The 12,688-nt window shown below is 45.1% G+C and overlaps 1 protein-coding gene across 4 annotated transcripts in view; it reads right to left on the bottom strand.

Annotated features, from left to right (window-relative positions):
- The window catches only part of LOC136438515 (matrix metalloproteinase-14-like), a 33,126-nt gene that overhangs the window by 19,700 nt on the left and 738 nt on the right, over positions 1–12,688 (bottom strand). The gene's annotated exons all lie outside the window — the stretch shown is intronic.

The following is a 12,688-nucleotide window of genomic DNA, read 5'->3' as shown; positions in this document are numbered from 1 at the left end:
TAATGTTTTTCGCAAGCCGTTGTGTAAGGTTCCGAACCGGCTGCCGTCTTCCTTGTGACGTCATGAGCTGGCATTAGTCACTGATTAATGTAATCACCTGGTGAGAAGATCAGAGAAGAATAAAGAGCTCGATCCATGGAAGTCTGGTTTCTGATGGTTCAATGTTAGATAACATCAGAAGGGTGTGTATTTGTTTTAAACGTTTATATTCCTTCAATGATGCTATTCCTATTTCAGATAATAAGACAATGTTGTATTTTGGTGTCTTATGCCCTTTAAACAAACTACAAACTTGTGCACTGCATGCATACAGAATGATTTAAATACTTCACTGAACGAAGGAAAGTTTTCAAACTGTTTAAGGCGTAGACTATTAAAACTCTCTAGAAATGCAAAATTGTACACAGATAACACGGTATGAAGGGACGTAGAGAAACATCAAGGTTTAACATGGGTTCCTAATTAACGATCATTCATACTTCGTGTAAACTTACAATTAGTGTTTCTAACGTATGATGTGTCTGTTTAAAGTTTATTTATTTGGATCCGGGTTAGCAGCTCATCTCTGCTATTCTTTCTTTATTGTCTATGTAAGGAAGTTAAATAGTGCATAGGGCGGCGCCCATCATCGTTTCAATAGCCCTTGGGCCACACAGCTTTGTGCAATCACTACAGCACAAAGAAGGACGTACTTATGGAAAAATCCAACATCCTACAAAGTACCATAGCATCTGTCGTTTTACGTTTATTGTCGTCTTCTAGGGTTTTCAGCAAGGCCGTCTACGGTAACCTTTCCCTGACAGAAGGCAGCAGAATTTTGCTCACGGCTGTCCCTAGAAACATGTCGCAAACCTGGCGTACGGTGATTGCGACCGGGCCCACTAGTAGTGCTTAAACAAACGTCACATCGGTACCCAGCTGGACATGGTCAATCCCGGGGCACTAGAGGGCAGTCGGTCATCAGCCGCTGATGAAGTATCCTATGCGGGCTGAGTCAATAGTAGCAGTTGGTTAAGACATAATTATACAGAGGCCCTGCAGGGTCCAGTTGGTTAGCCAACTCCTCTGGAAAATTAATCCCTATCATTTGAGTGATTAGCCAATTATAGCCGTCTATCAAGGCGTAATAATAGGAGTCTAGTAGATATTATCTACTTGTGGTTGAAGATGACTAAATAGCGGATTCGGGGTTAATTTCCGGGATTAGCAACGGACAGGACTCACATGCACCTGGTCGGGCAACGTCTAGTCAGCTAACTAAAGTACAGTCATTTATACATCAGCCTAGACGGCGTGCCCTGTAGCGATTGTCCGCAATAATGGCAAAAAGGAACTATGTCTTTGCCATTAAGTACACGTATGATGTACAACCAGGCACTTTACCCGGCGTTATTGCCACTTGTCTGAGCAGACCGCCTATCTCGTCCTCGCATCAGTGGCGTGGCGTCGGACATGTCCTGCAGCTATGTGGTCCCTTCCGAGCTGAGCACGCTTATCTCCCGGTCCAAGCGCCGACTATCAGCGCGCGGAGGCTATCCTTAGACTCGAAGTACGGCCTGAAAGCTTTAGCTGGATGAACGGTCCTTCCGGAATGTCATGTCGCGTCGCTTATCTCTGAAACATGGTCATCTTTCAAGTCGGGTCACTGCCCTAATGTGCATCAGCGTAACTGCCACTGGCTACGACAGTAGACCTAAACTTAAAACTCAGCTATTCCAAGGTTTACGCTCTTGTAGGATTTCTTTCTGCATCGGTCTAGTCTGAACGTCCTAAACGAGATCCTTTGTATACACTGTTGTCTTTTACTGGCGCTCAGCTCTCTTTATGTGCTGCTTAAAACCTTAAGCTCTTTGAAGGGTTTCTAGAAGGGAGAGCATCGTATCCATAAATAGCAAAATGAAGAGATGTCGTCAAACTGGGGCGGTCGGGCCGGGATGAAGAAATAGATTTAACAGTGCACGTCTTTTACTGTGCAAGTTCTATGGACGAATTTGAAAATGCAAGCATTTCCTTAGCTACTTAGGACAATGCATGCATTTTCTTAACTACTAAGGACAAAGCATGCATTGTCTTAACTACTAAGGAAAATCAAAGCATTTTCTTAATATCAATGACGAAGCATTATTTTCCTAGCTACCAAGGACAATGCGAGCATTTCCTTGACTGCTAAGGACAATGCATGCATTTTCATAAATACCAAAGGCAATGCATGCATTTTTTACCTACTCAGTTGCATAGGTTGAAAAATGTCAAACGTTGCATACAAAAACACATGAAAGAGAAACCGCCAACTAAGCCAGCGGAAAGGTAGAAAAAGTGAAAACGATAGCAACTGCGACCTTGATCTTCGCAAGGGGTCAACAGCGACTGTTGACACAAATGCGGAAGTGAGGAGCCTGGCCTAGCAGGACTCGCGAGGGTGGGCCCTCGGTGTAAGGGTTGTGTCAATGTTAAACGTTATGTTTGCGTCTCGCGGTCAGGAGCAAGGGCATTGGTAAGTGTTCAGAAGAGAGAGCAAGGAAAACAACAGAACCTGAAGCACCTTATCAGAGCAGGAACTGTTGATTGAATTAAAAAGAGCGACTTTCCATTATTATACCAGCAAGAACAGACGCTATGTATACAGTATATAACAATTTAACACCCATATATAACATCTTCCTGCGCCCTTTGACAATTATACAGAACATGACTTAACTTTGCTACGTCTCAATTAAGGAGTATGTATGTGCCTACAAGTTTACGTCATTGGTCAAATGATGGTGTGTCATGGTTGAGTACAGTACCTACATGACGTAGAGGATGTGGTAAAACAACAACAAAACACGAACACAAATTTTCAGATGGGGAAAGAGTTCACAACAGAAACAGGCGGAAGGATGCGGTTACCGCATTACAAACGGGCGTGCCACCATTTCATAACGTTGTCAGAGTTGCATTAGCGGGCGTTGAACTCCTGAATGTGTCATGTTTTGGAGAAATACCTAACGGAAGTGATGAAAATAGTAACAAAATATTTATAATGTAGTTCCTGAGGCATTGGAAGTTGACAACATTAGTACCCAGCTATGAGGATATTGTCGCGACATTACAAGGTATTATATAAAACATTGTGACAATTGCTACGTTTATGTCACTCGACAATTGATACGTTTATGTGACTCGCAACGTCCGGAAGTAATCCCAGAATCTTATCCAGGTGTAGAGATTGAATTGTATGTAAACATTGTGGCAATTGTATTAATGGGGGTAAAGGATGCTTTTGCGTCATGATTTACAGAAGTACCTGACGGAAATGGGAAAATAATAACATAAGTACTTTTGAATCAGTCGAAGAGACATTGAAAGTTGTCAGCTGCTGCAGTCAGTTTTGGCGAGGTTGTCTCGGCATTACAAGGGAAAAATAACTTTGTGACGGTCCCAATTAATGGGCGCTTATGCGTCATGATTTACATAACGGAAATGGTAAAAGTAATAACAGAAATATGTATATTAAGTCAATCCCAGAGGCACGGGAAGTTGACAATATTATGAGGATGTTGTCGCGGTATTTCAAACGAGAGGTGGATTGTTTAAAGCATTGAGTCAATGGGCAGTGGACGTGCTGTTGGTGTGTCATACAAAGCTACCGAATGGAAGTGGTCGTAAAGGTATTAGCAAATACTTTCTAACCAGTCCCAGAAGCACGTAAGTTATAAGCATGCGGACGTGACGCCCGTAGCGCAGAGGGCGCGTCGTGTCAGAGGCTTGTCATTTTCCTAGGGCAGTGAACCAGTGTTATGGTCATGAGAGGTATCCACATGACGCAAGAAGGAAGATTTATACCAATAACAAATATGTGAAGGCAAATATAGACGTAGTAGGCTTCTGCTTGTGTTTCTCTACACACTGCCTGTCTCCTCCAGTATATCTTAAAGGAAAGCTACACAAAAAATTGTTGCAAAGTTGCAAAATGTGGAAAATCCCAGAACTATGACGGACTTATGTGAAACAACTTGAAGTAAGAATTTGACTTTGGAATATATTTTAAGCATAGCATGGAAGGATTTTCAATCTTTTGTGTAGATTTCCTTTAAGTATGTATAAACGGACAGGCAGTGGTCTTTTACAGTTTCAAGATTGATCGAAGATGAGCTGCAGGGAATTTAACTAGGTGACAGCCACAAGCGCAGTTCTGATTTTTCGTGAAACAACTTGAACAGGACAGAGAAAGATCCAGAGTTGAGGGTGGTTTACGCGCTTCCACAGCCAACGCGTACGACCACTTAGATCGGTCGGTCCAGTAGTTCAACGATCAGAGCGTCCTTCGGTCTCGTGTATGCCGTGGATCCTCAGGCGTCAGACCGCACTTCACGTTAAAGACCCCGCCAAACTTATCGATATGAGTAGAGGCCTACTAGAGGGTACTCGGCGTGATTCGCCAAACTCTTGGAAACAGTTTTCAGGCCACGGGATAGCTAACAAGTATTAGGTGATAGCCAGCGCGAGCTCGAGTTAAGTGATATGTATCAAGTTTCTGTGAATAGTTCTGGACTTTGGGTTGTTAGTTTGTTGTCGACGATGTTTCATCGCTTCCCCATAATGACATGTTGTCCGTTCCGTTGGCCGTGACACATGAACACAGTTTAAGCCTGACACAACCCTGACCCTGTGATCTCACCGCTGCCCACCGTGAGAACCTTCTCACCCCCCGTGTCCGCCGCCATCTGTTTCCGTCTCTACAACTTAACAAACGGTACTTGTTTGCTTTGTTTTTCTGTACACAACACCTGTTTCCCTTAGATTTTTTTACTTCATTGAAAATCGTCCAGTTTTAAAAGATTCCTTCGTGATAAAGACTATGGACGCTACTACATGTACATGTACGTCAATGACATCGCTAAGCTTTTGGCAGCGATAAGGAAGTTTGTGTGACGTCGCAATGGAAACCGTCAACATGACGGTACGGAAGCGAGGAAAACAACATGATTGTCGACAACAAACATTCGGAAGTTCAGAACTATTGCCAAGATGCAATACCAACATATATCAATGGCGCTACTTTTGGCAGCGGGTCAGGGTTATTTGGTCTTTTAAACGGTAAGCGTGCATTTGTGGCATAGCCTAAGGACGGAACAGCCCACATGACGTTAGGGAAGTGAGAAAAATAAACAAGACAGTCATCTACAACAAGGCGCAGAACAACTGACGACAACAACAAGAAAACTATTGCCGAGGTTATCTCAGGAACGTGGCTAATGTACTGAGAAGTGTAGTACGTGGGGTTCTGCGAAACATCTACTGCATGGCTACTGTTTGACGAGGCGTGGGAAGGGAAAGACCAAGGGTCGGTGTAAACATCAAAGGTAGCGACGTGATGACAAAAGTAGTCCAGAACCCACGGCTGACGAAAGACCCAACAGGACAGTGGGCTTGGAGTATGCCTCATTCGGGGCCGCTATTTATCTATTCATTTATTTATTTATTAATTACTAATTGCCATGTCATTAATCTTATTCATAGTCCAGTCTGATTGTAAGAGAAAGCACGGATGTGGTACAATAAGACTATAGAGGAAACAAAAGAAGAAGCTGCAACACATAAAGCGATGCTCCCTCTCTTGGCTGTTATCGGTGCCGCATGACGAGCGGCCGCTTTTCCACCACGTGAGAGCATTTATCATTGAGCACAGACACCTGTTACGGAGTCCAAGTAAAATTTCATTACTCAAAGAAGACGAAAACTATTCCGACCAACGCCTAAACTGTGAGTTATTAGTTCAGTGACAGGTGCAGATGACAAGCTCCACTCAGGAAATGACATTAGGGCGGAAAAACGCACCTGCATCGCGTCAGGGCTGTGTTATTCACAAGACTTGTAACTTGTAAGGGCCCTCAAGGGCGGGTCTTACGCAAAGGGAAGAGGAAACAAGACGATTAACATTGAGAAGAACCACCTAGAGGTGGGAGGTGTTGACAGTAGCAGTGCAGAGCGTTGGCCGCAACTCACCAGGTGACGTTGTTGTGTCAGCGATGTCTTACTCCGTGTTGATACAGGCCTGTCAAGGAAGCTAGGACTTAAAGAAGTCTACAAGATGCAGAGGAAGTGGGAAAACAATAACAGATTACATCTGTGATAAACTTACAGAGAGGACCGTTGACAGCCGTACTACAAAACCTCTTGGTCTTTCTTTTCAAATATGTCTCGATGGACAATGCCATTTAAGTACCTTTTTTTTTTGGGCAGGCGTAAGATACTTTGTCTGATTCGGTCGTGATCAAAGCTAAGAGTCCGAGGAATGTCACTCGGGGAAACCCAGCCACACTCCAGTACAGGTAACAGGGCCATGTAAGCTGTATAGTCTGTTCAGATTTTACCCATCTAAAAAGAATGTTAAGGTGAAGTAGACTTTGCAGTGAAAGCCACAAAAACTGCTATTTCTACAGGCCATAATGACATTACTGCATGCTAAACGATCATCTTGCGACGAGCTCCCTTCTTTTGCGTCGCTTCAGATGAAAACGACGTCCCAGGAAACAAATGTGCTTTCCATTCTCCCCTTGGTAAACACCGTTGCAAATGCGTCTTTGTCCGACTGACCCCCTCCCCTCTCCGCATGTCCCCCACAAGGCGGAAAAGTGACGGCTCGCGGCGGGACCCTCACACCGGCCATTTCCCGCCACTCCGGCGACAAAACGTCCCTTTGACGGTGGATTTTGACCTATGGCTCCTCCTGCCCCCCAAACTGTTACCCCCTGCATCGTCTGACAGAGCGGTCTGTCCTGCTCCATTGTTTGCCTTTGTACGCCATCCCCAGGGTCAATGACGACTGGTTGCTCCCGCGTCGTTCGACACACCAGGCAGTCAAGAGTGGCCCGGCAGGTTGACGGGAATGGCTGAATAAAGTTCCCTTCCCATATAGGACGGCGATCGCTAAGCGACCAACATTTGATTTGTGTGTATGGAACAAGATACTAAGCTTAAGTATCATTTGAAAAACAACTGAACAAGGTTGGAGAGCACACCCATAACTTTCATACTCAAATTTTATCCCATTGACCAACAGTCTGTTAGAAATTATGATCATCATATTCATACCTATGCCATACTGCCCTAGTCAAACCGACTCAAAAAGGCACTCATCTATAACACTTTAATGACGAGAACAGGAGAGATGCTACTCTCCCCTCTGTAGGTATTCGGGTGGTATCTCCCGGTTCTTTTTGCCGCGCTCAGACGAGACCTGAGAATCACGTCTCACGTCTCCCTGGTTGCCAAGGCCAGAAGTGGAAACTCCCGGAGCGGCGTCTGTGCCAAGTCCTGACAGAAAACCCTGAATCAACAACGGCGACTCTCCACGTGCGCGGCATCACGCATAGGGACGCTCCTAGCACGGAGTTTTCAACAGTTAGGGGCCCTTAGGGCCCTGTCACACTTGTGCGTATATTCATGTGCGCGTGAGTTCCGCGCAGTAACATTTTTTTGTGTTAAATTAAATAAATTTTGCGGGGAGGAAGTTGTTTTCTACTTTGACCCACCGTATAGCAGTCTAGTTATCAAACCCAAAAAAATCACTTCTTCGGCTGCAAACTTAACCTGAACCAAAAACATGTTAATACGCAACTCATGCGGGCTTGTATATACGCACAATGTGACAGGGGCTTTATACTAGAGGCACAGAGCCTGAGCAGAGACACTATCAGCTCACATACATGTAGTACCCTGTCACCCTTTCGCTGGGACGTACGCCTCGTATGTTTTAATTCTGCCCCGAATCGGAGTTCTCAACAGTTATACTAGAGGCACAGAGCCTGGGCAGAGACACTATCAGCTCACATACATGTAGTACCTGTTATCCTTTCGCTGGGACGTACGCTTCGTATGTTTTAATTCTGCCCCGAATCGGAGTTTTCAAGAGTTATACTAGAGGCACAGGGCCTGGGCAGAGACACTATCAGCTCACATAGTACCGGCTGTCATCCTTTCGCTGGGACGTACGTCTCGTATATGTTTTAATTCTGCCCCGAATCGGAGTTCTCAACAGTTATACTAGACGTACAGAGCCTGAGCATGGACACTATCATTTTGATTTAACGAATATGATTATGGAATATTGAATGTGTCTTAGAAAACAACTGTTTTGTTGTAATCCTATGTTATGTCAAAAGACCGGTCCCTGACCTCCTCCCCTGAACCGTTGAAAAACGGGCAATGCCGAAGAGAATGTAATCTTTCAAGGTTAGATAAAGATGGAAAAATTGAAATATTACACTGTCATCCTTTCGATGGGACGTATGTTTTAACACCCCCCCCCCCTGAATAGGAGTTTTCCACTACTTAGATTAAAACTGTCAATGACACTCGTTTCACCGGTGCACCCGACATGTGAAACAGACGCAGTCTGTTCTATTATTACTGCACAATGTTTGTTTTTATTCGGACGTGACTTCTGCACTTGGGAACAACTCTTGTCGTCGCTGGAGAAGGAAAATCTGGACTTCGCGAAATTTACAAGACCGCCTTTAAAATCAGCGTCTTTTAAAAGGGGTCTACAAAAGGGCCAACGGATATTTTATGGGCGCTAAGAAAATGGAATTGCCGTTATTCTCCGTGAGTTGTAGCTCTACAAATGAACCTTGTTCGTGATCTATCTGCCCCCCTGTGAACCGCCGTGCGTCACTTGGCCGTCGGTTCTATTTGCTCTCCTTCTAAACATAGCGATGCCAATGATTTTGAATACGGGCGGTCACAACGTGGTCTGTCTAGTGCCCCTACTTGGTTACCAAGAGGAACACTCGGAGCGACTTGACCTGCTCTATTAGCGGGACGGGGCGGCGCAGTGGAGGGAACAGCTAGTTTATGATCATGACCTCGGGCGGTGGTGACGGCTCAGCCATTCGGAATGATTACTGGCGGCGGCACGGCAGAACAACAGTCAGACTAGAACTAAGCGGTGTCTGAAAAATTGCTCTTCTTTCTTTCTGTGAGAGAGACACACAGAAAAGGGAGGGTGTGTGTGTGTCTGTATGTATGTGTGTGTGTGTGTGTGTGTGTGTGTGTGTGTGTGTGTGTGTGTGTGTGTGTGTGCGTGTGTGTGTGCGCGCGCGCGCGCGTGTGTGTGGTTGTGTTGTGTCACGGTGTGTTGGGGGTATGTGACAGTTTGTGTGTGTGTGTGCGGATCTGAGTGCTACCAAAGCAATAGAACAAGAAAACCAACTCCTTTAAGTGTAGCAGATAATCGAAGCAGCCACGAGCCTAAGACCCGCAAAACTGCTCTCAATATCTGTGATTACGTGAAACAACAGGCAAGTAGCAAAACACCCCTGAAAGCTCAACGGAAATCTCCGTGTAGCCAAGGAGCTCTTCCCAAGTCAACGTCTTCAGTTTGTTATATTTCAGGGTTTGTTTGGTTCAGAAGAAGACAAGAGCCTGGTGTTGAAAATCTCCTACACTTTTAGGGAGTTTTCCGCAACGTCTCCATTAATTGGCCCAGCGAGACAAAAATAACTTGCCCTTTCTTCACCTCAAGACGACAGCTAAGTAAGTTGTTTAAGGAGTCTGAAGTCTTAAGGGAGCTCCTGATGGAGTCTTGGCACAGTTCAAGTCAGCGTTGGGCTGAAGAAACAATAACATTTGTACATCCACACTTCCCAGTCTGACCCCGCGCGCCCGGTACTCAGGACGAACCGCCCAATTTTAGCCGACAACGGCGGAAGGAAACAACCTATTGTCTTTTCTGACTAATACCTTTGGTTGGAACTTTTAGCGATGAGTGTACGCAGACAATAGATGACCTAGAATTCGTGACATACAGTCATAACAGTGTTTCGCCCAAGAAGAATGTATTCTGTTGGAGTCGTGGTTTCTGATGAAAGTAATGACTAAACGTCTGGAGTTTTGGTCAGTTGGATGATAGCTTATAGCAGATTATGTAATAACAGTCTCGTGATAGATAGAACTTTATTGCACGGCAATTTTATACGGTACAAAGTGTGGCAACAAAATGGACGTATAGAATAAAACAAAATAGAAGTATGGAATAAATCTTAACCTAAAAAACTTAAATCCTAATTACTTATACAATAGCATACGTATTCTGATATAGTGTTATAATCGAGTGGGGCTAATCGTTATTTTCGGTATTTTTTCTAATGACAAAGCAGTCGTTTAAATATCTACCTATTTTTGCATTGTGTGTGTGTGACGTCTTACAATAATGGGTGGAGTTATTGTTAATTTTTTGCTATATGGGCCCGGCACACCAAGGTTGTAAGAACACGACAGGAGCATTCTTAGCTGGACTTTTTTCATTCTTACAGTCCAGGAGAAGTAAATCTTGCTGAAGAATCAGTCGGGAAGTTCGTGGGAGAGCACGACGGTAACAAAGGGTCTTTATCGCGTTTTGAGTTCTTAATAGAGTTATGTTCTCGCCGTGAAATCGCCGTACCTCACACGTGTCTGGTGCGTGAAATCGGCTCCCATTCCCCGCCACTTCCGCACTTCCCAAATATGCCTGAACAAAGACGGGAAAGAGACAGTAGCGTTTGTGCAGCCTTGGATTCCAGTCTCGGCGTGAACAGGAATTAATAGTTTGCGCAGACATGCCCGGCGATGGGGTAAAACCCACAGCCATGTTTCCCCCCACCGTGTGCTTTGAATGGTTATCCTGGCCAGGTGCGTGTTAGTGAGAGTGAAATACTAGGTGCTGAGAACACACTGCAGATGACGTGGTTGACTAGCCTCCGTAGCCCTTTTTTGGGGGCTTTTGCTGATGACTTCTTTTTGTACTGGGTCAGTGTGCAGCCAGCCTGTAACCATTGGGCCTAATAGTTACGGGCTGGTTGCACAAACGACCAATTTCGAAAAGATGTCATCAGAAAATAGTGCATCGTAAGCCCCATAAAAGCCCCAGAGAGCCTGCTATGGAGGCTAGTGGTTGACACTCCTATTCCACTAGGGCGACGACCTCGCTGCGACCGAGCGATTTGACCGAGCGCTTAATGAATGTCATTGATAAAACACATCTTTTCACGCTTTGTGTGTTTTTCTGTCTTTCAGTCATATTTTACATTTTGCATGTTGTTCCAATTATGAAGTCGAGGGTTACACAAATCGACGGTAGGTCACAGCGAGATCGCAGCACGATCGCTGTCTAGTGGAATGGGGGCTTAAGGGCCCTGTCACACTTGTGCGTATATTCAAGTGCGTGTGAGTTGTGCATTAACATTTCTTTGGTTTAAGTACGGTTTGCAGGGAGGAAGTTGTTTTCTACTTTGACCCACCGTTGTGGAAAAGAAATTACTTCTCCGGCTGCAAACTTAACCTAAACGAAAAACATGTTAATAGCAGCTCCTGCGGACTTGTATATACGCACAAGTGTGACAGGGTCCTTACGTCAGTTGAACGAGCCGCAGGGCTTCACGTCGTCACAAAGCATCGCGCTGCCCTGCTTAATTACGCCGGACGCCCGTGACGTACAGGTGGGGGTATGGTTTGGCACGAAACCGTCAGGAAATTCCTGCACTTCCGATCAGCCTTCCTGCACTTTCACTATTTCGGCATTTGCATGTCATTACGTATGCCCTGCGCTACCATTTCTATACAATCCTTGAAGTTTTTACCTTTACTAAAAGGCAGATGACTCATCGAAGTTTCGACCGTATTCATCAAAGTACCTTAGTCAATAACCTAGGGTCCCTTTTACGCTATAGCGTATCCGCGAAGCCTAGTAGTATGTTTTATATGCACACTACTAATGGACGTCTGCGTAAAGTATCAACGTGTCATAACCTCTGCATGCCCCCAACAAACCCCGTGCATTACCGACCGCCTCTGGCCTTACATGTTGGGCCTTAAGGCACGCGACGTTTCTATAACACCGCTGTGTTAATTAACCTGTAACGAAGCACAAGTCTCAGAACAGTCTTAGACATTCGCCTGCACGGTGGTCTCAAGACACAGGGGAAGTCGCTCGGAAGTACACGAAGACAACAACAACAATTCGGAACTTTATACTCTGTACGTCTAAATATTTTTGGACAATTTTAAGGGGAATGGTCGACTGATAAAGAAATGAAAGGCAGCCAGGCACTTCCGTACTGTAACAGGTGATGGCGTCTGGTCATCCACTTTTATGTTTCCTTTCATTTTATTCATTTATACAGGGAAAGTAACAAACCCGTTTTCAGGTATCCCTGATAGTATGTGACGTTTGCACATTTCTGTTATTCGATGAAACAAACAAAAACAAAGGACAAGGAAAAGGTGACATTACAACCCATTTCAGTAGCGCGCAACTTTGAATAAACACCAATACAAAGTCAAGACGGAGAACAGGTTAGAACAAATTGAGCAACAGCATGCGCCGACGTCCCCCTCCACAGACATAACAAAATGTCACTATTAGACAGGACTTTCATGTACATGTACATGTACATGACCTAAAAAGAGTTGTGTTCAGTGACGAGTTTGCTACACTCTATCTGTTGTACCCTCCCACAGGTGATGTAGGCGCCCAGGTGAGCCCGTAGGAGGAGGGGGTCCCCTCACAGCGGCAGGTTTGTCAATATCAACACGGGGCGGCCGGGGCGCCCTTGCTGGCCGAGCGAGCGGCCTCGCGCGGCGCGGTGACAGGAGACGTTATAACGTGTACATGTTAAAGGGAAATTATTCGCCAGGCAGGCGTCGGGTTTCCTCGCGCCAGGGATAG

The sequence above is a fragment of the Branchiostoma lanceolatum genome, chromosome 7, assembly GCF_035083965.1.
Source record: "Branchiostoma lanceolatum isolate klBraLanc5 chromosome 7, klBraLanc5.hap2, whole genome shotgun sequence".
Lineage (NCBI taxonomy): Eukaryota > Metazoa > Chordata > Leptocardii > Amphioxiformes > Branchiostomatidae > Branchiostoma > Branchiostoma lanceolatum.
The sequence above is the reverse complement of the archived record's forward strand: the minus strand, read 5'-3'. Positions and strand labels throughout refer to the sequence as shown.